Consider the following 18,170-nt stretch of genomic DNA (forward strand, 5'->3'; position numbering starts at 1 on the left):
ACTCACAGAACCGGAAGAATGGGACAGTTGGTGTGGAATATGCGGTTAGAGAGTCTCTACCAGAAAGAACATTACTAAAGACAAGTAACTCGCTCTTATGATAGAGACTTCTAACAGCAGATTCCTAACCTGTTGAATAGATTCCAGAGCAGTGCCTAGTTGTAGGTAGATCTGTGAATTCGCTCAAATCAAAATTTTCTGTAGGACCAAGTAGGTAAAATGCCTCTCTTGGCGAACCTGGTAGTCCATGCAGTAGTGCTTTGTGAACATATGGTGTGACGTCCACGTAGCTGCCTGGCAGATGTCCAAGATAGGAACTCCACTTGGCAACAGAGTGGTAGTGCTTTGGGCCTGGTCGAATGTTGTTCAGTGCCCTTCTGGAGGCGGCTATTTAGACAATAAGTGGCAGACCTTGATGCAGAGTACGATCCAGTGGGAAATGGTCCTTTTCTGCACAGCCTTCCTTTTTTTTGCTCCCCTGGTATGAATGATGTAAAAGCACAGTGCACTTTTGGGGTTCAAGCGATGGAGTCTCTTATTCTCTTTCGAAGAGTGAGGTAGAGCACAGAACGCCAACAGGCAGATGGTTTTACCGACATGGAATGGCATCAAAACTTTTGGCAAGAAGGAAGCTTGCATCCGCAAAACCAGTTTGTCTGGGAAGAAGGTGGACTGACGCAGAGAGCTTAAAGCTTAATCACTTGCCATGCCAATGTTATGGTAATGTGGAACACTGTCTTGAGAGTACAGAACTGAAAAAAACTGCTGTGAAGCAGCTCAGAGGGAGTAGACCAAGTTAAAGTCCCGCAGTGGCATGACATAGGGAGAGGGAGGAAACAAGCGTATCTGAAAGAAACAGTAAGTTATAGATTCCTTACCTTAGAATTATCCCCAGGTGTCAGACTGGATCTGGAAAGTTTTCCGTCAGTAGTACCCCTGTGCGTCGAAAGGTGGCGTCAGTCGGCTCCGCGTTTGTCGTTGGCGTCGCGGTCGCCGAGATGACGTCGCGGTAACTACTTAGATGCCGCCCTCGCGCACTGACGTCAGTTCTTTCTTTTTCCGCGCCAGCCAGCGCAGGTCCGGAGAGAGCAGTATCTCCAGTCACTTTATGATTGACTTTTTTTGCAGACTTTTGTCAACACAGTTTTTGAGTTTTCGACTCCTGGTGCAGGTCGGGGACGCCCGGCTTCAAGGCTTGCGGTTCCTGTAGCCGACTGATGTCGGTGATGGATCCGCACCGCGTGTGCCTGTTCGGCCTGGAGTGCAACCATGACCACAAGTAGTGCTCCGACTGCCGGACCACGAATCCAAAGTCTTTGCTGGAGCGGACCCGAAAGCTTCTTGAGGCCTGGCAGTTGGCTTCGCGCCATTCAAGGTCTCGGTCGCGTGGGAGGTCAAGCGACTTGTCGCGGAGCCACCATCATCATTCTTCTTCCAAGTCTTCGCACTCAGGGTCAGGTAAGTCGAAGAACAAGAAGAAGTCGAATAAGCATTGTCGCTCTTTGACTTCTCCCCGTCCGTCGGCAGACGAGACGAGGGATGCGGGTGGCGCAGAGCCTGAAGGGTTAACTCTGGCCTTCCCTCCCTGCCTGGGACCCAGAGCGACCCCTGCCCAGCTTCGTCAATTTTATGAATCAATGCATGCCATCTTTGTTCAGCCCGACTGCGCCGGCGTGCCTTTGGGACCCGCGGACTCGGCTGGGGGCCCTGGGCCTTCGATGGCAGCGGCTTCGGTCCGGCACCGCAGGGTCCCCTAGGATCCAGGCCGGGATCCGGATTGGCGCCGGTCGACCTTGTTACACCTCCCCCGGCGCCGATTCCACCGATACTAGGTCTGCAGCCGGCTTCAAACCCGGCTTCCACCTCGAAGTAGACGCGGAGCCGGACTTGCGTCGACCAAAGCTGGACCCGGCGCAGACGGGTAACTTTTGTGCCCTTGTTCTACCCTGGCACTTTTGGACCAGATTGGCAGCCAGAAGAGGGAGTGGAGGACTGGGAGGGGTCTGGAGACAGTCTAACTGACCAGTTAGGCTATGAACCGGACTGGAGAGAGGAACTGGGGGAAGCCTGTGGTCTGGATACCTCACCAGATCTTGGCATGTTGTCTCCTCCTACCGTGGCTACGAGGAGGGAGCGTCTTATGCTGTGGTGTGGCAGAGGGCGGCCGAGGCTGTCCACCTCAAGCGACCTAAGCTGGTATTCAGGACTAACCTCCTGACAGAGGTACTTCAACCGGCAGTGAGCTCTTCGGAGCCCCTGCTACCTTTTAATGAAGCCGTCACAAACATCCTTTTGGGCACCTGGTCCTGGCCCAACACAGGGGCACCTGTGGATGGGATGATTGCCCGACGCCACCGCCCAGCCCCGGGCAACTCATCTTACCTCTCCCAACACCCCACCCCTGGGAGTTTGGTGGCCTAAGCTTCCACTTCCCTATGTGCATTCCCTAATGCACCACCTGAAAGGGATTCCAAAAAGCTGGACCATCTTGGGAAGAAGAGGTTTTCTTCCTCCAGCTTGGGACTGCGGTTGGTAAACACTGCATGTCTGTTGGGCCGTAATACCCACTCCGACCGGGGTACGGTGGCGCAAGTGCTGCCCCAGTGCCCGGAGGAGGCTAGGGCCGTACTCTCCCGTGCAGTTGCTGAAGGGAGAGACGCAGCAAAGTTTACCATCCGCTGTGGGCTGGATACCGCCGGCTCACTAGGTAGGATGATTTCCATGTCGATAGCTCTTCAACGCTATGCCTGGTTGAGGTTGACTGTTTTTTCAGGGGATGTCCAATCCACTCTTATGGACATGCCCTTTGATGGCGTCGCCTATTCGGCGACAAGGCAGAGCAGACAATGTGCTGGAGCACTTTAAGGCCTCTCGGGCTACGGCCAGGTCCTTGGGCCTCTCCACCACCCGCCCTGTGCAGTCTGCTTTTTGCCCCTTTCGTGGCTACGGAAGGGGTGCCCCGCCACGTCCCGCCCAAAGGCACGAGTTACTACTTGTGTAACGATATATCTGTAAGAGACATTAGTTAGTGATAGATTCCTTACCTTAGAATATCCCCAGGCGTCAGACTGGATCCGAAAAGTTTTGCTTAGCAGTACCCCTGCGCCTCAGTAGGTGACGTCCTGCGGCTCCGCGTCCGTCACTGGCGTCGTCAGCACCGAGATGACGTCACGGAGAGAACTTAGGCGCCACCCATGCGCGCGGAGGTCAGTTCTGTACATGACTTTCTGCACCAGGAACGCAGAGCCATGCAAGATGCTGACCATTGGTGCATAAAACTAGGGCCCTGAAAGGGATGACCTTAACCCTAGTAATCAGTCCGCAAAACGGGGAGGATGGGTGGGGCGGTAAGTCATCTATCACCAACTAATGCCTCCTACAGATATATCGTTCAACAAGTAATGACTTGTGGATCTGAAAGAGACACGTTAGTGATAGATTCCTTATCTTAGAATGAATACCCCAGCAATACCAACCCTGGAGGTGGGTCTGCAAACAGGATTACACCAGAAAGTCACGGAGCACAGAACGGCCAAAGAAGCGTTCTCTCCGGACCAGACTGTCAAGGCAGTAGTGCTTTGTAAACGTGTGCAGCGAGGCCTACGTAGCTGCCTGACAAATGTCCTGAGTTTGTCTGCCCTAGCGTTCAGAGAACCTGCAAGTTGTTGAACCACCAAGGTAATACCTTGACTTCCAGCCAGGTCCAGAGGCACAGAGCCTCCTGACATAGGGTCCAAGGCCCCACCCCACCCTGTTTGTTGTAATACCACATGGCGGTGGTGTTGTCCGTGAACACCTCCACTACACTTCCCCGGAACGAGGGAAGGAATGCCTTTGGTGCAAGTTGGATCGCCTGCAGCTCCAGAAGGTTGATATGGAGCCGGGACTCCGCCGGAGAACAGAGGCCTCTGATCTCCGCCTCTCCCAAGTGGCCTCCTCATCCCAGGAGGGACGCATCCGTCACACTGTGTGCTCCGGTTGGGGAAGGGAGAGGGATCTGCCATTGACACAATCGCGATTCGTGAGCCACCACTGCAAGTGACGTGCAGTGCCCTCCGAGATCTGGACATGATCGGACAGGTTGCCCTGATGCTGCTCCCATTGGAACTTCAGGTCCCACTGCAGAGCGCCCATATGCCATCTGGCATGTTGCACTAACAGGATGCAGGAGGCCATCAGGCACAGGAGCCGGAGGGTCATGCAGACTGAAACCTGGGACAGAGGCTGAAAGATCGGAATCATAGCCTGAATATCCTGAACTCGCTGCTCGGGAGGATAAACCCTTAACTGCGTCGAATCTAGAACCGCTCTGATGAAAGGGAGCTTCGGAGAGGGACTCAGGTGCGACTTCGGCACGTTGAGAGAGACCCCCAGCAAATGCAGGAGGTCGGCCATAGTCTGAAGTTGGGTGACGACTGCCTGGGGCGAGCCTGCCTTCAACAACCAGTCGTCGAGATAGGGGAAGACTGACACCCCTGACTGGCGCAGATGAGCAGCGACCATCACCTTCGTGAACACCCGAGGGGGACTGGTAAGGCCAAAGGGGAGCACGGTAAACTGAAAAAGCTCCTGGCCTACTGTGAACCGCAGGTAAGGCCGGTGGGCTGGCAGGACAGGGATGTGAAAATACGCGTCCTGCAAGTCCAACGCTACCATCCAGTCTCCAGGGTCGAGGGCAGCTAAGACCTGAGCCAGAGTCAGCATCTTGAACTTCTCCTTCCGGAGGAAGAGATTCACGTCTCGGAGGTCCATGATAGGACGCAGACCCCCTTTGTCCTTCTTGGGGACTAGGAAGTAGTGGGATTAACAACCACTCCCTACTTCCTGCCCAGGAACGCACTCAATGGCCCCCTTGGCCAGGAGGGCCGTGACTTTCTGTCGGAGAAGAGCCAAGTGATCCCCCGACATGCGGTGGCACCGAGGTGGCATGGCTGGAGGGGAGGACCTAAAGGGAAGGGAAGTAACCTTGGCAGATTATCTGCAGCACCCACTCGTCTGATGTAATCTCGCACCAGTGGGGAAGGTGGTGACGGACCCTGCCACCCACCGGCGTGGGGTGCTCCCCGAAGTTCAGATTAGGAAGGTTTGTAGGTGGAAGCAGCGAGATGGACGGACCCGCATGCTGGTTCCCTGACCCGCCCCTGCGGAAACCGCGACCACGGCCGCGTTGGGGCTGGTCCTGCGCAGGCTTGGCGGATGGGCGCGCCTGGCTGTCTCTACCTTGGCCACGAAAGGAACGAAAACCAGGAGAGGCCGAGCTCTTAGTAGAAAGGCCTAGGGACTTGGCCATAGCCCGCGAGTCCTTAAAGCGCTCCAGGGCACTGTCAGCTTTGTCACCAAACAGGCAGGTGTCATCAAAAGGCATGTCCATGAGTGAGCTCTGGACATCGGGTGAGAACCCAGTCGAACGCAACGAGGCGTGGCGCCGCAACGCCACAGTCGTAGAAATCACCCTGCCCAATGAGTCGGCGGTGTCCAGCCCACACCGAATGGCAAACTTAGCCGCATCCTTGCCCTCAGCAATCACCTGAGAAAGGGTAGCCTGCACCTCCTCAGGGCACTGAGGCAAAACCTGAGCCACGGCATCCCACACGGCGTAGGTGTAGCGGCCCAACAAGCAGGTGGTGTTCACCGACAGCAACCCCAGACTGGCTGAAGAGAACAACTGCTTCCCAAACTGGTCCAGTCTTTTAGAGTCCTTTTCAGGCGGGGCAATGGGAAAGGCACTCTGCGACGTCAAGGCCTGAATGACCAGGCTCTCAGGCGTAGGGTGAGTGGTCAAGAAAGCGGGGTCGCCGGACGCCAGCTGGTGGCATCTGGCGATGTTCTTCTCCACCGGGGCCCCCGTGGCTGGCGTCAACCAAGTGCCCAAGAGGACTTCTGTAGAGGCGTCATTAAAGGGGAGCAACTGCTCCGACGAAGTAGATGCTGTCTGGAGCACCTCGGTGGGGAGGTTGGTCTTGAGGGCCACTGAGCGGAGGTCAAGGTTGAGGGCCTCGGCAGCCCGAAGGAGTACCATAGTGTAGGAGGCGCCCTCCTCCATCGTTGGTGGGGGAGAGTCGAACCCCGGGTCAGAGGAGACATCGCAGTTCCCTGCATCTTCCAAATCGTCCACCCAATCTTGTTCAGAGTCACATTGCAGAGCAAGCGGGTCCTCGGACCCTTTCCAGTCTTCGTCCGACTCTGGTGTAGTGGGTGCCGGTCGTGGCGGCAGAGCCGGAGAGGGGACGAATAGCGCTGAGGCCGGACCGGCGCCGCCTCCCAATGCGAGGGTGGGATAAACTCGGCGCCGGAACCGGCAAGGCCGCACCTCGTGGCGCTGGAGCCAGCGGTGTAGGATCTTGTGGCGCCGGGGCTGGCACCGGTGGCGGAGCTGCCAGGCCAACAGGATCTGGACACGGGACCACGGGCCCAAAGGCACGACGGCAGGAGCCCAAGGCCTGTAAAGGAGGTCGTTGGCAGCAAGGAAATCTTGCATCTGTTCGGGAGTCGCCGACGGACCCGGGTATGGCGGGTAGGCCGTGGGACTCTCAGGCTCCAATGGAGCCGCAGGGACGAGGCCCCTGTCCCCCTCGTCCGCCTCCGAAGAGCGATGGGGGGACGTCGGAGAGCAAACACGCTTCTTCGACTTCTTTGTATGGCGACGCTTACCGGAATCTGAAGGCGAAGACTTGGAAACCGAGGAGCGACGGCTCCAGTCCCGTGAGTGGTCCCGGGAACTCCCCCTAGACCCGGAGCAGCAAAGTGACGAATGCCTGGCTTCCAGCAACTTCCGATGCCGCAAGACCTTGGAGGACATGGCACGACAGTCACGGCAGTCCCGGGAGTAGTGATCGATCTCCAGGCAGTAGAGGCAAACATCCTGGGGGTCCGCCACCAACATATTTCGGCAACAGGCCCCACAAGACTTAAAGCCAGGCATCCCTACGTGCACCAGGAGAAAAAGGGGAGACAAAAAGTCTCAAAGTAGTAGTCAAAAAGTGACTAAGGTACGTGCTCAATCCGGATCTGCGCTTACTGGCGCGGTAAAAGAACTGACATCAGCGCACATGGGTGGCACCTAAGTACTCTCCGTGACGTCATCTCGGCGCTGACGACACCAGTGATGGACGCGGAACTGCAGGACGCCCACCTACTGACGCGCAGGGGTATGCTAAGCAAAATTTTCCGGATCCAGTCTGACGCCTGGGGATATTCTAAGGTAAGGAATCTATCCCTAACGTGTCTCTTTCACATCTACAGGCCAGCCCAAGCTGTTCAGCCCCTGCGCGGCCGGGGATGTGGGAACCATCGCCGTGATTCTGGGGGACAGTCCACCACAGCCCCATCTGCCCCAGACCTTTCAAGACCACCAATCGCCAGTGGGCGGCAGGATTCACCATCACCTCCCCCCGCTGGCGCATCACGTTGGACAGGTGGGTTTTGCCAATAGTCTGAAGGGGCTCATCCCTCCCGTTCTGGACTACCCCTCCATCCATGCCACCTCAGTACCATCGCATGTTGGAGGATCATCTGGTCCTTCTCCAGCAGGCAGTTTCGGCACTCTTGGCCAAGGATGCCATCGAGCGAGTTCCTGTCCCAGAAGTAGGTCGTGGTTGCTATTTCCACGACTATCTGGTGCCCAAGAAAGACAAAGGCCTGCGTCCTATTTTGGATCTTAGGAACGTCAACCGCTTCCTCCGGAAGGAGAAGTTCAAAATGTTGACGCTAGCTCAGGTCCTAGTTCAAAATGTTGACGCTAGCTCAGGTCCTGTCTGCCCTCGACTCTGGAGACTGGATGGTAGCATTGGACTTGCAGGATGATTACTTTCAAATCCCCGTCCTGCCAGCCCACCGGCATTACCTACGGTTCACGGTAGGCCACAAGCACTTTCAGTTTACCGTGCTCCCCTTTGGCCTTACCAGCGCCCCTCGGGTGTTCGCGAAAGTGATGGCAGTGGTCGCAGCTCATGAGTTTCAGTCTTCCCCTATTTTGACGACTGGTTGTTGAAGGCGGGCTCGCCCCAGGCTGTCGTCTCGCACCTGCTGTGAGAAGTTGGCCTGATATATGATGTTCACTAGTTCTAGTGATCACCTTGTATCAGTCCAAACAACCCTTATGGTGATTGGTTGTAAGTCAACCTTATAGACCAGCTATCCTCATGGTAGTATGGACGAAGCAGTCTTAGGCTAAACTCTTTTGGCATGTGAAGCCAGCTGTTTTACCACAATATAACCCCTTGAATACCAGATGAAAGGACACCACACAGGTTGTTATGAAAATAAACAATATATTTATTAATAACAAACATCTCTGAACTCTTTATGAGGTCAGAGGGCTAAGCACATGACAATCTCTTAGGAAAAATACGATAAGTTGCACAAATTTACAATGGTGCCCTAGGGGCACGGCAAACCATATACTAAGTAAATGGAATGTGAAAGTCGATAGAAGAAATGGAGCTGTCCAGAGGCTGTAGGACCGCTGGGACTACGCTATCCTAACCTTAGGTAAGTAATAGGAGGCCCACGGGACGCGGGTGCAGAGTGTGAACTCACACGCGGGATGCGTAACAACGTCTATGGACAGTACAGTTCAAGAAAAAGGTGAGTACGGACAATCCTGACTAGTTAGGACTAAAACGACAGTGGAACTGGACACTAGGAGAGTCAAGCTACCCTTGAGCACCGAAATGCTCTTGTTACCTCACCCACGGGCTGCGGGTGCATAGGTGCGAAGTCGTGTTGGGTTTCTGCGTTGAAGTCAATGGAGCCTGAAAGAAAAGATGCTGCAGGCGACCAGGAGGAAGATGTCCGGTGCGATCCAAGGGTAGATCGGTGAAGAAGAGGACCTGAAAGCAGAGGGGACAATGTTCAAAGTCACTAGCCAGTGACTGGAGTGGAACCAGGAAGGAACCAGATGTCATAGTCGCGATCAGGTGAAGAGTGGACGCTTGATTCTGAAGCCACGTGGACCAGGAGGTGTCTTTGACAACCAGGATGGAGGCACGAGCTGTCCCACGCAGGCTCTCGCTGTCGGCGGTGTTGGATCCGGAATCGGCGTCAACAGGCCTTGGCAAAGGCAACCCACGCGGTGAGTAGAAAAAGCGTCTGGGGCGGACTAGGAGAGTCCGGGGTGCTCCTCTTTTGGAAGGGAGCAAGGGCCAGTCTGGAGCAACCAGACCAGCAGTGAAGATTTCAAGATTCGTCGTCTAGGAGGCCACTAGCCAGCCGGCAAGTGACCAGGCAACGCGTCGAGCAGCAAACAAGCAGAAGGGCCCCACGCAGATCTCGTGGATGCTGGAGGGCTGATCTTCGGTGCAGGGGCTGCTCGGGGCTGGGGCTTCTCAGTCCCCAAAGCACTTGGTCGAGTTTACCTCGGGAGTCGTGCTGAAAGCGAAGTGCAGGTTCGTTCAAGATGGCCGGTCCCACGTGTCTCGTCGCACCCACGGATCTCAGCTGTGCTGCAGATGTGAGTTGAGGTCGGAGAGGTCTGGGAGTCCGGGTCTCCTCGGGCTCTGAAGTCTGGATCCTCGAGGGAAGACGACAAAGTGAAGCCGCACTTGATGGTGCCTGCAGTTGTAGGGTGGACACTCCTTGCCCACAAGGGAGATTCTTCAGTCTTCTGGGGAGCAGAACGTCGAAGTACAGAATTTCTTCTTGTAGAATTGTTCAGATAATCTAATCTGGAATGGGACCAGCTCCTACCTTTATTCTCCTAAAGGGGGCTGAACTACTGACTAGGTCCCTCCCCTGGGTGGGACCAGGAAGGGGGGTGGTTACACCGCCTATCCTTTGTCCGGTTTTCGCGCCAGAGCTGGGGCAGGGATGCCCCAGCAACTGGTTTGAACCGGTGTATGCACAGGGCACCTTGTGTGCCCCAGGCATGTCTCATTCCTTTCAGGCCTGTCCTACCCAATACACAAAATCCTGTCTGGGGTGGTGCTAGCACCTCCCAAGGCAGGAAACCCTTTGTCCAAGCCTCCCTCGCTGGAAGTACTCCCAGCAGCAGGAGGTCAGACTTGTGTCTGTGGTGGCAGCATCCCTTTTGTGATGCCAAGGCTCGAGTTAACTTTAACCGGGGTTCACAGTTACATACATGTCGTGTCCCTCTAGAAGGGTGGAATGCTACCCCCGTCGCCAGAATTGGCGAGGGGGTAGTATTCCAATTCGTATGACACCTTACTCGACATGTTTTGATAATGCTATACCAAAGTCAGCATTCGACCGCGAGGATGATAATGCACTTACGAGTATATGATATAGCGTTATCATGGAACAGCTATTAGGACTTGGTTCCGCAAGCTGCAGACCGGCTCAGGTCATGCCAGAGCACCATCTCACATAATTCCAAGCACTCTGCCTTCAGGATTGATAAGGCCTGCCATAGGAGTGACTGACAGGAGTATATGTGTCCATTTTAGGGTTAGATATAGGTATACTATATCTACAGCAAAGGGTGATTACACCACCTTGCCCCAGCTGTCTTAGCAGCCAGTTGTGTCAGTTTTGGATGGCCAGCCAGGGGTGGCATAATACATGCTGCAGCCCCTGGTAGGCCCTGGGTACACCTATGCCCTGGGTACCTAAGGTACACTGTACAGGGACTGATCAGGTGACTCAGTATCCAATTAGATATGTACCTAGGGTACATGGAGTCCATTTTACAGAGAGAGCAGTAAGCCTGGGGTCCTGAATAGCAGGATCCCAGGCCAACTAAGTCAAAAACCAGCAAAACAATAGGCGAAAAGTTGGGGGTAACCATAGTCCGATATCCACCTTCCTACACCTCCAGACTACGGTTGACCTCCTGCATTCGCTGGGGTTCTCCATCAACGTGCCGAAGTCACACCTGACTCCCTCTCAGAAGCTCCTCTTCATTGGAGCGGTTCTGGACACAACTCAGTTTCGGGTCTATCCTCCCGAACAGCGAGTCCAGGATATTCGGGCTACGATTCCGATCTTTCAGCCTCTATCCCGGTTACCTGTCAGGATGACCCTCCAGCTACTGGGCCGGATGGCCTCCTGCATCCTGCTGGTGAACCATGCCGGATGGCATACGCGGGCTCTGCAGTGGGACCTGAGGTTCCAGTGGGCACAACATCAGGGTAACCTGTCCAATTGTGTCCAGATCTCGGAGAGCACTGCACATCAATTGCAGTGGTGGTTAACGAACCAGGATTGGGTCAATGGCAGATCCCTCTCCCTTCCCCAACCAGAGTTCACAGTGGTGACCGATGCATCACTTCTGGGATGGGGCGGCCACAGGGGGAAGGCGGAGATCAGAGGCCTCTGGTCTCCGGCAGAGTCCAGGCTCCACATGGAGTTTCGGGCGAACCGTCTTGCACTCAAAGCATTCCTTCCCTCTATACCGGGAAGAGTAATGCAAGTGTTCATGGACAACACCACCACCATGTGGTACTGTAACAAACAAGGCGGGGTGGGGTGTGGACCCTATGTCAAGAGGCCCTCCGCCTCTGGAAATGGCTGGAACATCAGGGCATATCCTTGGTGGTTTAACACCTGGCAGGTTCCCTGAACGCCAGGACGGACCAACTCAGCCATAGGTGCAAGATGGCTCACAAATGGCGTCTTCACTCGGAGGTGGTGCAAGGACTCTTTCAACAGTGCGGAGAGCCTTGGTTAGATCTATTCGCCACCGAAGAGAATGCACGTTGGCAATTCTGCGCTCTGCAATTTCCAAGGCGTCACTCGCTAGGTGAAGCTTTTCATCCAGAGTGGAGTTGCGGTCTTCTTTACGCCTTTCCGCCTATACCACTTCTGCCCAGAGTGCTGAAGAAGATCAGGTGCGACCGGGCCCAAGTCATTCGTGTGGCTCCGGATTGGGCACGAAGAGTCTGATATCCAGAGCTGCTACACATAGCCATCGATCCTCTGATCAGACTACCTCTTCGGGAGGATCTTTTGTCGCAGCATCAGGAGACGGTTCTCCACCCAAACCTGTCCAGCCTCCACCTCCTTGCGTGTACATTGAGCGGCAGCAGTCGACGTCCTTTGACCTGCCTCCCTTAGTCTGATGTTATCTTCGCAGCCAGGCCACTAAGACGTTATACGCCTGTAGATGGAACAAATTCGTGGTATGGTGCGCAGCAAAGGCTGTGGAACCCCTTTTCAGCTCCTCTTTCTGAGGTTCTCTTGTTCCTCCTATCTTTGGCCCGGCAGGGCTCTGTTCTGGGCTCTATAAAGGTCTACCTCTCAGACATTACATTTCAAAAAAGGGGGTGGTGATGGACAGAGTATCTGAGTTAATCAGAACACTCCTACCCAGTCAACAGATCAGGGCTTGATCCATCACCGTTTATTTAGCTCACTGCACCATCCCAGTTCAGAACCTGGCTATATGCAAATTAGTCTGTCCCTGGCCCAGTGCATCATGGGAACAGGGCAGACCAAACTACCAAGCCAATTCTTCACTGGAATGGAAACAAGCTTCCGGGGACCGGTTTCTGGCATTACAGCCGTCTTCGGCCCGGCTTGCTTGAATCCTAATGGTGCAGTGAGCAAGGGACTCATGTCTGAGCATACCCTTCCACACTTGTGGTGGCCAAAATATTTCAAAAAGGGGGGTGGTGATGGACAGAGTATCTGAGTTAATCAGAACACTCCTACCCAGTCAACAGATCAGGGCTTGATCCATCACCGTTTTTTTAGCTCACTGCACCATCCCAGTTCAGAACCTGGCTATATGCAAATTAGTCTGTCCCTGGCCCAGTGCATCATGGGAACAGGGCAGACCAAACTACCAAGCCAATTCTTCACTGGAATGGAAACAAGCTTCCGGGGACCGGTTTCTGGCATTACAGCCGTCTTCGGCCCGGCTTGCTTGAATCCTAATGGTGCAGTGAGCAAGGGACTCATGTCTGAGCATACCCTTCCAGACATGTGGTGGCCAAAATATTTAAAAAAGGGGGGTGGTGATGGACAGAGTATCTGAGTTAATCAGAACACTCCTACCCAGTCAACAGATCAGGGCTTGATCCATCACCGTTTTTTAGCTCACTGCACCATCCCAGTTCAGAACCTGGCTATATGCAAATTAGTCTGTCCCTGGCCCAGGGCATCATGGGAACAGGGCAGACCAAACTACCAAGCCAATTCTTCACTGGAAAGGAAACAAGCTTCCGGGGACCGGTTTCTGGCATTACAGCCGTCTTCGGCCCGGCTTGCTTGAATCCTAATGGTGCAGTGAGCAAGGGACTCATGTCTGAGCATACCCTTCCACACTTGTGGTGGCCAAAATATTTCAAAAAGGGGGGTGGTGATGGACAGAGTATCTGAGTTAATCACAACACTCCTACCCAGTCAACAGACCAGGGTTTGATCCATCACCGTTTTTTAGCTCACTGCACCATCCCAGTTCAGAACCTGGCTATATGCAAATTAGTCTGTCCCTGGCCCAGTGCATCATGGGAACAGGGCAGACTAAACTACCAAGCCAATTCTTCACTGGAAAGGAAACAAGCTTCCGGGGACCGGTTTCTGGCATTACAGCCGTCTTCGGCCCGGCTTGCTTGAATCCTAATGGTGCAGTGAACAAGGGACTCATGTCTGAGCATACCCTTCCACACTTTTGGTGGCCAAAATATTTCAAAAAGGGGGGTGGTGATGGACAGAGTATCTGAGTTAATCAGAACACTCCTACCCAGTCAACAGACCAGGGCTTGATCCATCACCGTTTTTTAGCTCACTGCACCATCCCAGTTCAGAACCTGGCTATATGCAAATTAGTCTGTCCCTGGCCCAGTGCATCATGGGAACAGGGCAGACTAAACTACCAAGCCAATTCTTCACTGGAAAGGAAACAAGCTTCCGGGGACCGGTTTCTGGCATTACAGCCGTCTTCGGCCCGGCTTGCTTGAATCCTAATGGTGCAGTGAGCAAGGGACTCATGTCTGAGCATACCCTTCCACACTTGTGGTGGCCAAAAGACGAAGCCGAAGACGGCTGCAATGCCAGAAACCGGTCCCCGGAAGTTTGTTTCCTTTCCAGTAAAGAATTGGCTTGGTAGTTTGGTCTGCCCTGTTCCCATGATGCACTGGGCCAGGGACAGACTAATTTGCATGTAGCCAGGTTCTGAGCTGGGATGGTGCAGTGAGCTAAAAAACGGTGATGGATCAAGCCCTGATCCTTTGACTGGGTATGAGTGTTCTGTTTAACTCAGATGCTCTGTCCATCACCACCCCGTTTTCTGAATCTCAGACATTACAGCCTTTCTTAGGCTTCCTGATCAGCCTTCTCTTTTCAAGTGTTCTGTTGTTAATCGCTTCCTTAAGGGCATTACTCATATTTTTCCTCCTGTTCCCTTTGTGATGTCCCATAGGGACTTGAACTTGGTTCTTACATATCTTATGTCCGCTCCCTTTGAGCCGATACATAACTCTCCTCTCAGGCTTCTGACTTTAAAAACTGCCTTCCTGGTGGCCATCACCTCTGCCCGCAGGGTGAGTGAGCTCCAAGCCTCCTTTTCTGACTGTCCAGCCGCACAAGGTTGTCCTTAGAGCTCGTCCATCCTTCCTTCCCAAAGTGATTACTCCTTTTCATATTGGACAGACCATCACTTTGCCCACCTTCTTTCCGCCTCCTTCCAAAGAGGAAGAGAGGCTCCACCGTCTGGATCCAAAACATGCACTTTCATTTTATTTGGATCACACAAAGCAATTCTGGGTGGATGACCAGCTCTTTGTTGGCTACGTGGGTGCTAAAAAAAAAAAAAAAAAAGAGGACGGGCCGTGCACAAAAGGACCATCTCTAGATGGGTCGTTTTGTGCATCAAAGCTTGCTATTACTTGGCAAAGAAGAAGCCTCCAGTGGGGTTACGCCTCCATTCCACCAGGACGACAGCAGCTGCCACTGCTTTGGGATGTGGAGTCCCCCTCAATGACATCTGTCAGGCAGCTGCGTGGGCATCGCTGCACTCGTTCAGAAAACACTACTGTCTGAACAGCCAATTCCGGAGATACCGCTTCTTTGGCCGTTCTGTTCTCCAGGACATTCTGGCATGAACTTGGTTCGCAGACCCTCCTCCGGGGTTGGCATTGCTGGGGTATCAATTCCAAGGTATGTGAATGAAGGGTAGGACGTACCCCTTCTGGACAATTTGTAGGATTTATCTGTCCGATGTTATGGCCTGCCACCACGGTACGAATTGTTGGATCCTGCCTCCAGCAGACTTACTGGTGCACTATCCCTGACCGCAGAGTCGGTGATTGCCATGGTCTCAACTGTTGTGCACCTTGCTGTGGCTGAAGTGGCTGGCTGAATGGGGTACCTCTGCCAAAACTGTGAAAGAAATGGTGGGATTGCTTCGGCCAGCGAGGTGTGGCAGATCAGCCCAGGGAGAGCTTTGTCTCCCTGCTCTCTTTGAAGCTGCATTGTTTCCAAAAAGGGGAGTCCTCTTAAAAGGCCATGTCTATAAGGGATGACTGGACATCACCCAAAAAATATGTCGATCACAGCCAGGCATGGCAACGAATGGAGACACCATTGCCAAAGGCTTGCCTGATTAAATCAGCTGTATCCAGGCCCCAAATTGTAAATTTGTCAGGGTCGCAGGAGTCCTGTATGACCTAGGTCAGTACAGGGTGAAGGGTTTCCAGGACAGGAGCAACAGAATCCCAGAGAGCGTGGGAATAGTGGCTCAACAGGCTACTGGCATTGACTGACCTGACAGCCAAACTAGTGTAAGGAAATAAACTTATTCCAAAGGTTGCCACTTTCTTTCAGGGAGTAGTGAGAAAAGTAGTTGTGTTTGTCGGACTGATAGAAGCCTGCACCACCAAGCTTTTGGAACAAGGGTGCTGAGACAAAATGACGGGGGTGCTGGCGTCTCCCAATTTGGTGATTGAGTAGGGCCCGGAGTTAGTATTGGACCAGGCCCCTAAGAGGGTAATGATTTGCCCTGGCTGGAATACTTTGGGTAGGATATTAATTTTGACCTATAAGGTGGGGGAAGCTGCATCTCTCCCTTCGGCAACTGCTCGAGAGAGTATGGCCCGGGCCTCCTCTGGGCACTGAGGCAGCAGTTGCGTAACCGTATACCACACGGAGTGGGTAGAACGGCCCAGCAGACATGCAGTGTTTACCGCCCGCAGTCCCAAGCTGGAGGAAGAAAACATCTTCCCAAGATGGTCCAGCTTTTTGGATTACCTATCAGGTGGGCTGGTATGGAATGCGCCCTTGGATGTGGAGGCTTGGACCCCCCAACCTCTATGGGTTGGGGTGTTGGGAGAGGAAAGTGGGGTCGACAGGGCCGGGCAGTGGCGCTGGGCAATCATCCTATTCACAGGAGCTTGTGTTGGGCCTGGACCAGGTGCCCAAAAGGATGTCTGTCAGAGTTTCATTAAACGGCAGCAGCGGCTCCGAAGAGCTCGCTGCCGGTTGACGCACCTCTGTCAGGAGGTTAGTCCTGACTGCCACAGTAGGTAGCTCGAGGTGGAGAGCCTCGGCCGCCCTACGCAACACCACATCTTAAGACGCTCCCTACTCCGTAGCCACAGTAGGAGGAAACAATATGCCATGGTCTGGTGGGGTATCCAGACCACTGGCTTCCCCACGTTCCTCTGTCCAGTCTGGTTCATAACCTAACTGGTCAGTCAAAGGGTCTCCAGACCCCTCCCAGTCCTCCACCTTCCTCTGGCTGCCAATCTGGTCTCAAAGAGCCAGGGTAGAACAGGGGCACAAAAGTACCTGTCGGCGCCGGCTCCGTGTCTACATCGAGGTGGAGGCCGGCATCAACGTTGGCTGGGGACACAGCCGACGCGGTACCGGTGGAATCGGTGCTTGTGGAGGTGTAACAAGGTCGACCAGCGCCGATCTGGATCCAGGCCTGGATCCAAGGGGACCCTGCAGTGCAGAGGCCAGAGCCACCGGCGTTGAAGGCCCAGGGCCCCCAGCCGAGTCTGTGGGGCCCAAAGGCACGCCGGTGGAGTTGGGCTGCCCAAAGATGACGTGCATCGCTTTGTAAAATTGACGAAGCTGGGCAGGGGTCACTCCGGGACCCGGAAAGCGGGGTAAACCCAGAGTCGACCCTTTGGGCTCCGCACACGGAGCCACAGGAAAGGCACCACCCGCATCCCTCGTTGCGTCAGCTGAGGTACGGCAAAAAGTCGAAGAGCAACAATGCTTCTTCGACTTCTTGTTGTGCTTTGACTTACCTGACCCAGAGAGTGAAGACTTGGAAGAAGAATGATGGTGGCTCCGCAACCGGTCCCCTGACTTTCTACGCGACCGGGACCTCCAGCAGTGTGGAGCCGACTGCCAGTCCTCAAGAAGCTTTCAGGACCACTCCCGCAAAGACTTAGATTCATGGTCTAGCGCACGGGCACGACTTGGGGTCGCGGTCACTTCCCAGGCAGAAGAGGCACATGCGGTGCGGATAGATGGGAACCGCAAGCCTTGAAGCCGGGCTTCCATTGTGCACCAGGAGTCTATGGACTCAAAAACGATGTCGACAAAAGTTGAGAAAAAGTCGGTCGCAAAGTGACTGGAGGTACCGCTCTCTCAAGATCTGAGCTAGCTGGTGCGGAAAAAGAAAGAACGGATGTCAGCGTGCGAGGGCGGCGTGTATGTAGCTACCGCGACGTCATCCCGGCGACCGTGGAGTCGACTGACGCCACCTTCCGACGCGCAGGGGTACTGCTGACAAAAAACTTGCCAGACCCAGTCTGACGCCTGAGGTAATTCTAAGGTAAGGAATCTATAACTAACTGTTCCTTTCAGATAAATAAATTAGCCCCTACCAGCAGGGACTCATTTATTTTTCTCTACAGAAATTTATGATTAATTTCCCAAACATTAGTTTGTTTTTTATTCTCATATATCATTGCCCAGACGTGGTGGGATGATCAGGGCAAACCCCTATTGTTTGCTGAAGTGTCTTTGCCAATGTGTAGCAGATCTTGATGCAGAGTACGACCCATCAAGAGATGGTGAAAGGATGTGAAGGAGTTTAGAAGGTGGGCAAGGTGGCAGATCGGCCAACATAAAATGGTGTGACCACTTTTGGCAAGAAATAGGCCCTAGTGCGAAGCACCAGTTTGCCAGAGTAGGCTGAGAAAAAGGGAGGCTTGCATGACAAAGCCTGCAGTTTTCTCACCCTCTGGGCAGATGTAATTGCCACAAAGAAGGCTGTTTTAATCTTGAGCAGCAGAGGGGACAATTGTGAAGAGGCT

At 53.9% G+C, this 18,170-nt stretch overlaps 1 protein-coding gene and 1 long non-coding RNA gene across 3 annotated transcripts in view; one reads left to right on the forward strand and one right to left on the reverse strand.

Annotated features, from left to right (window-relative positions):
• LOC144817980 (uncharacterized) overlaps positions 1-18,170 on the forward strand; it is a 347,207-nt gene that overhangs the window by 100,101 nt on the left and 228,936 nt on the right. The gene's annotated exons all lie outside the window — the stretch shown is intronic.
• The window catches only part of NUP155 (nucleoporin 155), an 898,957-nt gene that overhangs the window by 1,059 nt on the left and 879,728 nt on the right, over positions 1-18,170 (reverse strand). The window lies entirely within an intron of this gene.

The sequence above is a fragment of the Lissotriton helveticus genome, chromosome 2_1 (assembly GCF_964261635.1).
Source record: "Lissotriton helveticus chromosome 2_1, aLisHel1.1, whole genome shotgun sequence".
NCBI classification, from domain to species: Eukaryota; Metazoa; Chordata; class Amphibia; order Caudata; family Salamandridae; genus Lissotriton; species Lissotriton helveticus.